Source organism: Gossypium hirsutum, chromosome A05 (genome assembly GCF_007990345.1).
Source record: "Gossypium hirsutum isolate 1008001.06 chromosome A05, Gossypium_hirsutum_v2.1, whole genome shotgun sequence".
Classification (NCBI taxonomy): Eukaryota; Viridiplantae; Streptophyta; class Magnoliopsida; order Malvales; family Malvaceae; genus Gossypium; species Gossypium hirsutum.
In genome coordinates, this window is record NC_053428.1 from 63,501,401 (window position 1) to 63,512,388 (window position 10,988).

Sequence of the window (10,988 nt, forward strand, 5' to 3'; positions counted from 1 at the left end):
ATAGGTTTCTCACACCGAGATGAAGTTAGAAAGCATCTCTTCAAGGTTTAGTTTCTTCTCTTGTTGATAAGGTGGCTGTTGAAAACCTTGAGGATTTTGTGGCTTTTGATTCCCTTGACCACCCCATGAGAAATTTTGGTGGTTCCTCCAACCTGCATTATAAGTATTACTGTATGGGTTATTTTGAGATCTAAAGTTATTGTTACCCATATAGTTGACTTGTTCCTCTTCGGTTGTAGGATTGAAGGATTGATATCCTATATGTACACCTCCTCTGCTTGAGTCACACCTCATTACTGGATGTACCAGCGTAGAACCAAGTAAACTATCAATCTTTTTATTGAGAAGTTCTACCTGATTTGAGAGCATAGTGACTGAATCGATGTTATAGACGCCGGCTGTTTTTGTTGGCTTTGTCCTCATAACTTGCCACTGATAGTTGTTCAGTGACATCTCCTCTATGAATTCATAGGCATCTTCTAGTGTTTTATTGTTGATGGTTCCACCAGCAGCTGCGTCAATCATTTTTCTTGTCGAGGGATTCACACCATTGTAGAACGTTTGAACTTGCAGCCAAAGTGGTAACCCATGGTGAAGGCACCTTCTCAGTAAGTCCTTGTATCTCTCCTATGCATCGTAAAGTGTTTCTAAATCCATCTGCACAAAAGAAGAGATATCATTACGCAATTTAGCCATTTTAGCCGGCGAAAAATATTTTAGTAAAAATTTCTCGGTCATTTGTTCCCATGTAATGATAGACCCTCGTGGTAACGAGTTCAACCACTGTTTGGCTTTGTTTCTTAGTGAAAAGGGAAATAACCGAAGACGAATGGCATCATCAGAAACACCATTAATTTTGAATGTATTACAAAATTTAAGAAAATTCGCCAAATGCGTGTTAGGATCCTCATCCTGCAAACCATCAAACTGAACAAAATACTATATCATCTGAATTGTGTTAGGTTTTAGTTTGAAATTATTCACAGCAATAGCAAGTCTAACTATCCTAGACTCAGTTCCTGTTAAAGAAGGTTTAGCATAGTCATACATAGTACGTGGAGCAGGATTTTGATTAGCTGCAATTGTAGGAGGTAGCTGATTGCCTGGATTTTCGACCATCTCTTTGGTTGGGGTTTAAGTATCGTCTTCTCGCTCGTTCTCCGTGTAATGTAAACTACGCATTATTTCTCTTTGATTTTTGCGAACTGTACGATCAATTTCTTCATCAAAGAGTAATGGTCCTGAAGGGTTTCTTCTAGTCATAAACTATAAAAACCTGTCAAGAGAGAGAAAAAAGTAAATTAATAAAAAATAAATAATATAAAATTACAAGAAAAATAAATAGCTAAAGTAATAACAATTTAGTGTTCCTAATATTTCAGATTCCCGGTAACGGCGCCAAAAACTTGATTGCGTGATTCGTAACAAATAATAAATATTTATAATAAAAATCAAACCTAGACTAACTATTATCACGACGAAAAGGCAAGCGCACCTATCGAACAATAGTATAGTAATGGCAAGACTGGGATATCGTACCCAAGGGAACCAAAAGTACTAGTATGACTATCTTTTTATTATCTAGCCTAAGAATAGAAGGATTTGTTTTAATTAACTAATTATTTAAACTAATTAACTGATTTAATTAAAGCAAAAAGAAAATTTGGAAAAGGACTTGAAGAAAAGCAATTGATAAAGACAACACCCAAGGAGGAATCCACCTAAATTTCACTTGTTATCTGACTCCGAACTAAACGATTTATTCACTTGACTTGTGCCATAGAAATCCTTAAGTTAAGTTATTATCCCTATTCAAGACTAATAACGTCAATCCCTAGATTGAATAACCGAGACTTTTCTCTAATTAACACTTTAGGGTTGCATTCACTCGATCTATGGATCCCCTTATTAGGTTTCACCCTAATCTGGTAAAATCTCGTAACCCTATTTCTAGGCGTTTGATCAACTCCGCTTAATTATGCCAAATCTACTCTTAGGCAGGTTCTATTCCTCCTCTGCATAAGTACATCAAATCATGAATTAATACCCGGAATATTAATTCAAGCCTTAAGAACACATAATTAAGAACAAATCAAGTGTTTATCAGACAGTTCAGGTAATAATAACAAGATCCATCATAGGTTTTATCCCCCTTAGGTATCTAAGGGGTTTAGTTCATAATAAAATAAGAGTACATCTCAAAAGTATGAAAATAAAAAAACATAAAGAAAACTCTAAAACCCCTAAAGGAATTCTAAGAGAGATCTTTAGTCTTATAGTAGCTCCGGCTTTTGAGATGGGTCATCTGGCTTCCTTCAAGTAATTCCTAGCATGTGGTTCTATCTTCTAGAAAAGTTCTGGAAGGAGCAGCCTCCTTCTAGGTCACACCTAGGGTGTTTATATAGGCTTTGGATTGGCTTTCTTCCTCCCTAAGTACCTTTTTCCGTGTAAAATACAACTCTTTGAAAAAGGGACACGCCTGTGTGCCACGGCAGTGTGACGTGATTACCAGCCGTGTTCGATCCGTTACATTGCACACGGCTGTGTGGGCTCAATGGCCAGGCCGTGTGAATCGTGAAAACCTTGGTTGACACCCTCGAAGGCCACGGACATGTGAGATGCTCGTGTGGCAAGGCTTAGGCCATGTCATCTTTTCGATTTGGTCTGTTTTTGTCGTTTTTTAACTCGTTTTTGCTCCTTTTGACTCTTGGTGCTTTCTTGAGTACAAAACATGGAATAACCAGATTAAAAGCAACAAAATCCACAAATCTAGTAATAAACATCCATAAATATGCTATGTATTTGGGGTGTAGATATGTATAATTTGGCATTTATCACACGCCCATGTGCTAGGCCGTGTCCTCCACACGATTGAGACACATGGCTGTGTCTCTGCTCATGTAGGTAGCACTTAAGCTATTTTCCAAGCCCTTTTATTACCATTAATACCTCACATACTTAAATACATTATAGACACATACAATGTAGCATCAAGTAAGTAATTAAACATCATGCATTAAGACTCAATTGTACTATTCATATGTCATCATACATGTGTTTTGCTTACTAATTTTATACCAAGTCTAAACACACCAAATTCATAATCAATTGAACATGTCATTTTGATTGTTACTTATACATTTATACCATGGTTACCTAAGTCATTCCACATCAATTTTATGTTCAAGCATTATTAACTTTGCCATATCACACTTTTATTCTCTGATTATGACCACTTCGTTTGGTCATAAGACATTCATCAAGCATACATACCGTAATACTAACCATTCATATCAAACAAATATCATCACATGACCACATCACCAGGCATCAATACCTAACTTAGATAAATAGGCTTACAAGCCATAACCATCATAAGCCACATCTCATGTTGATACACAATGTACTAATATAAGACAACATCTTGGCCAAAACATACGAAAACATATCAATAATTAAGTCCCTATACATGCCACTCACTTGAAGACATTAAGATTCATCAATACTCCAAAGGAGGTAGCTTGAACGTGTGAAGTTGCCTTCGATGATCTCCAACCCTGAGCTAACCTGTCAATATGAAATGGAAATATAATAAGCAAATTAACAACATGATTCCATGGAATTATAATCATAATTACACATTTACTTCTTTTCTGGTCATGTTGTTTTCTCGAGTCATACTTACTAATTTATTTATATCTAGACCTACAGAACTCCAAAGTAAGATATGTAAATTTTCCCTTAAACTAGACTCATATATCTTATTACTATAAAATTTCTAGAATTTTTGGTCCAGCTAATAAGTACAGTTTATTCATTAAATTTACCCCTATTTTGCTGTTTGACAGCTTCGACCTTTCTTTACTAAAAATTAATTATCTCATCGTACAGGTTTCGATTAATGTTCCCATATATTTCACTTGAAAATAAACTCATTAAGTATTTTTTTCATATAAATCTTAGCCTGTAATCATTTTTTTACAATTTCTAGTAATTTTCCAAATTTGAGATAGGGGAGCCCGAATTCACTCGACTCTGTCTCACAAAAGTTCAAATATCTCACAATATGAAATGCTTTTACTTGCGCTATTTTTTCTATATGAAACTAGATTCAATAAGCTTTTATCCCATATCTTATTCAGTTTCTAATTCAATTTCCACAATATTTGGTGGATTTTTAAAGTCACACAACTGCTAATGTGCAACACTGTCTTAGTACAATATAATGGTAGCTATCATAAGTTCATTTTCAACTAATCATGGACTTACCGTTTCATGGATTTCATGTTCCATTTCACAAAAAAATTATAACATAACTATAAAGATTATTCATCATTCATACCCTTTTGGTTTACTTATCATATACACATATATACTTGCTCATCATAAATTGATCTTTACCAAGACATTATTCATAAGTTTAGGACACGTACCTATAGTTCTCGTAGTGTATCATATAACCATACCTCTTTAACATGCCCTCCTCAGGACTTTCATCACATTCATTACATTACCTGTTGAACACTCGAAATACTATTAGATACGTGGAAACTTGCACCTAAGTGCCACATATACATACATAGCCAAAGCTACCTCATAACATATATACATCCATAATGAACTCAGACCTCTAAACGAGCTTGGATGTTACATGAATCGCATGCATTATGAACTCGGACCTGTAACATCCTAATTTTGGGGCTAGTCAGAATAGTGGTCTCGGGACCTCAAATCCAAAGTCAGATAAATTATTTTATTATTAATATAGAGTCATAGCATGTTTATATTAGTGTATGAAAAATTTGGCAAGCTAATTTTAACGTTTGTGAGCTCAATTGCGAAAAAGGACTAAATCGCATAAAGTGCAAAAGTCCTAATTTGATAGCTAAAGGTGTTATTTTATTAGAGAATAAAAATTGGGGGAATTTAAAGGGCAATTAGACCCTTTTAAAGGAGCATAGCAGGCCATAGAGTCTAAGAGGAGAAAATTTTAAAATTTGGTAGGATAGGTAGCTTGTTTTGACCAAATATAGAAATAGATAAAAGAAAGATGATAAAAGAAAAGAATGGGGTTTTAATATCTTGAAATTTCAGCAACTTTAAGCCTTCACAAGTAAGTGATCCTAATGGCTTTTCTTAAATATTTTTGTACTTTTGAGATCCTTGAAGCATGAGCTTTCAAATGAGGGTACTATTTTTCAAAACGATTAAGAGTCTAGGGTTTTGCCATGAAAGGATTTATGATGTTTGCTGAGTTTTTATGTAAGAAAATGAGTCTTGGGTGTCTTATAAACAACTTTTGTGAGAGGTGTTAGCATGAAAACACCTAAAAGGATTAATGTGCATAAGTTGTAAAATAGATAATAAATGTGTGAAATACTGGGAATTTGGAGCTGCTATAAGAGTCAAAGAGGTTCAGTTAGTCATGAGAAATAAATAAATTCGATAAAAATCAAATTTTGAGCCTAAGGGTAAAATAGACATTTTGTCAAGGTCTAGGGGCAAAATGGTCATTTTACCAAAGAAGTGAATTTTTGATTGCTTAATTTTATTTAGTGATTAAATAAGTGTATTTTGCTATTATAGATCAAGAAATACCGAATCCGAACCTAGACCGAGGGAAGCAAATAGACTAAATCGACTTGTCGTCACATTTTGTAATCCGAGGTAAGTTGTATGTAAATAATAAAACTACATTGATAATATATGTTTTCGAATTGTATCAAAATTATTATAGCATAAATGGCTTAACTTGTGGAAATGAGAAAATGTGATGAGAATAGAGATAGTAAAATTCCCGTTGGAACCCTAGGGAAATAAATCGGATACTCATGCCATGACGATGGGGTTGTCACAACCCTAAATTGACCCTAGTCAAAAAGTGGTTTCGGGACCACAAAACCGAGTCACAAAAATAATTAACCGTCATATTTGATGCTTATTATGTGTATATATGCATGTGTGAAAATTTCATGTTTGAATTTAGTCAATTGCATGTGAATTTAGTTAATAGGACTTATGTGTGACACTTTTGAAATGTGATAGGTTAATCTATAAGGATCTATTAGTGCATGTTATGAAAATAATGGGTTTGCATGTCAAATTTCCACCTATGACAAGTAGTGGCCGGCCATGATGGGTTATATACATGCAATATGTATTAATTATTAGTTAGTAGCTTTATATTATATAACATAAATAAATAAAAAAAAGGAAAAAGTAATTGAAATAAGGAAATGAAGGGTGATGAAAACAAAGCTTGAGTTTCTTTCTTCTTGGCCGAATGTAAAGAGGAAGATGGGAGAAAGGCATTCGGTCATCTTAAGTGAGCATTAAGGTAAGAAGTTATGTTAATTCTTGAAATTTTGGTTAATCTTGAATGAGGTATCAAGTTATTTTAGTAACCCATGTTGAATTTTTGATTGTGGGAATGGGTAGGGCTTTCGGTTATGGTAATTAATAAGGGTGATGGTTGTTGTTTCATGATAAATTTAGATGAACAATGGTAGATGAGTGTTTGAACTATAGAAATGAGCATATGTGAGCATTGGGTGCTAAGGGAAAAGAATCGGCTACCTTATTATGTACCAAGACCGAATGTGAATTTGATTATGTTTGAGTAATTTATGTACTTAAAATTGATGTAGTATAAGCTACCATGTTCTTGCCGAATATGTAATTGATAAAGGAGGAGTTTGTTATTGAACGTTAGGCTAAGTCCTTAGTGGATGGATGAATTGATAATAATTGTGTATAAAGATTTGCTTTACTATGTTTTTTTTAACAAGATGAGAAATGAGTTAAGATGGTCCTGTGATATGGTTGCTAAGTGGTATGGAAATGTTTGGTAATGACTAGCCATTGGAATGGCCAATCATGGTCCTATTGGTGCTACGTACGTCATGGCTAATCGGAATTTCCCTTGAAAATAATGTATGTCAATTTGCTAGTTGATTCATGGAAAATTATAAAATAGGTAAAATCTACCTTAAAATAGATGCTGACAGCAGCAGTGATGTAAGTTGGAAAAATCACTAAAAATAGTAGGAATGTAATTAAATAATGAATAAATTATGTAATCGAAACTTGATGAGTCTATTTTCATATGGAAGAAGAAAAAGGACCATATGAGCCGTATTTTATGAGATGTTTAAGTTTTCGTGAAACAAGGCCAGAACGGTTACTGGATCCCCTATTCTGACTTTGGAAATTTACCATAAATCAACCAGAAATAATTAGACGTCATGCTGTATATTTGCAGATTCCTTTTTGAGTCTAGTTTCATTAGAGACAAATGGCATAAGTATTGAAGCCCTGTACAGGGAGATATCTAAGTCGTAATACATGAAGGTCAGAGTAGTCGAACCCTGAGACAGGGGAGACTTTAACTAATAAGCTGTACTAATTGGCCCAACCAAAAATTCTAGAAAAACGTTTTTAGATGGATATATGAGTCTAGTTTAATGGAAAATTTACAGAATCAGTTTTCGAGTTTTGGAACTCGAGATATGATTTTTAAGGTGACAGTGACGCAGTTAGCCAGCTTGTCTAGAAATTTTAAAATGAACTGTGAAAATAAATGACTTAAGTTCGTTAACACCTCGTGTTCGACTCCGGCAACGGTCTCGGGTGCGGGGCTTTACAATTCAAATGGTTGTTTAAATAATATTCGGTTTATTAGTATATGTATAATTAGTTAAAGTGTAAACTTTGCATGTGTATTAAAGGTTTTTATGTGATATTCGGCCTTGGGAAATCTAAGCTTAAAAAGGTTTGAATGTTAATTGGGTTGTCTCTTTAATGGCCGAATGTGCTAAAAGCTAATGCATGATTTAGTTTAATCGATGTAATGATACAAATTATGATATTTACTTGTGGTTTTGAAGTATAGAAAATTAGTTAAGTTGATTAAGTGGTTGCCGAATGTGAAATTTAGGTAAGGAAATGTGTACAAATAATATTTGTATGGATAATTGGTTTAAAGGGGTCGACATTATACATTGTTGATATGGTGCTATTAATGTAAAGCACTTTAGTATAGACGTATATACATATGGTCACTTAGAACGTATTGAGATGGCCGAATAAGGCTAACGATGAGTATGCTTTGATTTTCTATAATACTTAGTAATTTGTTTAAGGTGATTAAAGATGTGTACGATTATTTTATATTGAGCTAAAAGTAGTTATATGGCCTATTAAATTTCTTGTGGTATTCGGCCATAAGCAAGCACAATGGGATTTTAATAAGTTAAATTTGTTTTAGATTAAGCTCAAGAGCTTAAGGAGCCTAATTCGGATAAGGGAAAAGCTAAACTAACCAAATAGCCGATCCGTAGTCGTTCGACGACATTCGAGGTAAGTCTCTAAGTAATTAAACTTATTTTGAGTTTTGATTAATGGATACTATTATAGAAATGGCTAAATTGAAAAATATGACGTGGCCATGATATGTTCTAAGGCCGAATGGAAAATTTTACGTATTTGAATCAATTTACTAATGTGATTTTGTACCTAATACGAAATAAAATGACAAGGCGTAATATCTAGCTTAAGATCGAATGGCCAATGTGATGAATGTGAAAGTGTGTATATGTGATAAGGCCGAATGGCCAATGTGATATATGTGTAAGTGAATATGTGATAAGGCCGAATGACCAATTGTGAAAAGTGTGCAATATTAGATATTTAATGAGGCCAAAGTTAGTAAAAATATAAATATATATTAAATGAATTGTGCTGAGATTGCATCCGGGTTAGAGACCCGCTGGCTTCATGCTGGGATTGTATCCGGGTTTAAAGTCCCGCAGGCTTAATGCTGGTGAATTAAGTAAGATTATGATCTTGAATGTTCGCAATGAGCTACCATCAAGTAAGTACTATACATTTAAGATGTTCAGATACATATTACCTCCTCATTTGTAAGTTTACCTCAAAGTGAATCACTAGCATTCAAGAAAAACGTATATGTGATTGATTATTATATTGCGAAAATAAGGATGACCTAATCAGTCTTGGTATGCTTGTATAATGTAGTATATACTAAGCTTTCATGTATGTACTCGTGTACATTCGGCCAACGATTCGGTGAATTATTAGTATTAAAGAACGATACATATGTGGGAATGATTATTATATCTTTGAATAAGGGAATAATCTATTCGGTCAATGGTTGTTAGTATGACAAAGTATTCGATTTAAATTTATCGTATGAGCTTTAAGTAAAGAAAAGTGTGTGCTGAGATTTATATATGTAATTGTGCATATTCGGCCAAAAAGGCCTTATAAATTGAGAATAGATTGTATTCGGCTAGATGTACAAATGCAAGGGAAGCATTGTATTTTGTCAACCTACGTATATGTGATAAGGTTTATGTTTGGTTCTTTGCGTACCCATATTGTAATTCAATACATGCCACGTTGAAATACTCGAAAGTTTTGATGTGATTATGAAATAAGGAATTAAGTTTTTTTTATATATATATATATTCATGTATGTGCATGAAACGAGTACGTTTGAGCAAGTGATTATGATTATTGAAAGAGTATATGTTATGCTAAATGAGTAGTGACTCTATGAATCTATTCATGATAGATTATGATATTACTATGTGCTTCTAAATATGGAAACTAAACGTGGTAAAAGTATTATGTTTTAGTTTGATTGATTGAATTAGAAATAGATATGAGGTTTCTAGATGCGAAAGACTATGTGAATCAAATTTGGAAGAAATAGATAAACTATATATGCGTGCATGAGGTTTGAACTATTTGACGGAATGGTGAGATCTCTTGATATTGTTAAACGGGGTTTCTGCAAGGTCTAAGATGATGAGGCTTAGTAATGAAACGACAGTTAAAGATGTTCAATACATTAAGTTGGCCAAGTATGTATCAGGTACTCGTATGTGATTTTCAATTCGGATTAGATCAAAAGTATACAAAGCGATGCATATGTGAATAAGTGTATGAATGCAAATGTGACCACAGTCCATGTGACTATGATACATTTGGCCAATGTGTTATGCCATAAGAATGTATTCGATTAAACTATAATATAGGCATTTAGATTGGAGTGTATTTATGAGCTAAGTGTACCTTGTGAGCATACGAATATTTGACCATTTTGGTCATTATCATGAAATAATTTGTGGTAACTAAATGATGTGGTTATTGAAATTATAGTTCGTTATGGAGCTCTAGATTGACTTCATTGATTAGAAAAAAATCGAGCGATAAATGATAATTGAATTTGATTCTGCAAAATTATCGTTTTACTTAAGACTTACTAAGCTTATGTAAGCTTACTCCGTTTGTCTTTTGTCTTTGTTTTATAGATTGTGGACTCTGATTACCAGCTCGGGGATCATCACCACTTCATCACACTATCTACTATTATGGAAACCTTGTGATTTGGATTTAGCTTATGGCATGTATAGGATATATTATACTAGAATGATATCATAACTATTGTTTATAAGCCATGCGAATATGACATCCTTTGGAAGTCTACTTTTATAAGTTATAAGTTTGATCTTTGTTTGTGTTTAGAATTTAATTAAATGAACAATCTTTATTCACGAAAAAGAAAAAAAAATGTTCAAAATTTTACTGTTTTGATCTGCTTCCAAATTTTCTGGTAACGCCTCGTCCTATTCCGGCGACGGTTACGGGATAGGGGTGTTACAGGGGTCATTTGTGAAAGCTAGTGTAAGACCATGTCTAGGACATGGCATCGGTGTTGAGACAAGTGCTAGTGTAAGACATGCCTGGGACATGTGTCGACTATAACACCCCATACCCATACCCGAGGCTGGGATAAGGTACAAGGCGTTACCGGACAAACATACAAACATTAAACTAAAATACGGGCCATAAAATTTCATTCATATTTCAAAACGTTCATTTACTTACACATAGTCCCTTATTTGAGTCTACGAAGCCCAAAACATACTTTAAAAAGGGTTTGGGACTAAACCAAGAACTTA

At 33.8% G+C, this 10,988-nt stretch overlaps 1 non-coding gene across 1 annotated transcript; it reads left to right on the forward strand.

The window, feature by feature from the left end:
- The first annotated feature begins 583 nt into the window (after positions 1–583).
- LOC121230017 (small nucleolar RNA R71) lies at positions 584–690 on the forward strand. Its single transcript, XR_005927969.1, has one exon. It is a non-coding gene; the product is annotated as a small nucleolar RNA R71 (small nucleolar RNA).
- Positions 691–10,988: the final 10,298 nt, after the last annotated feature.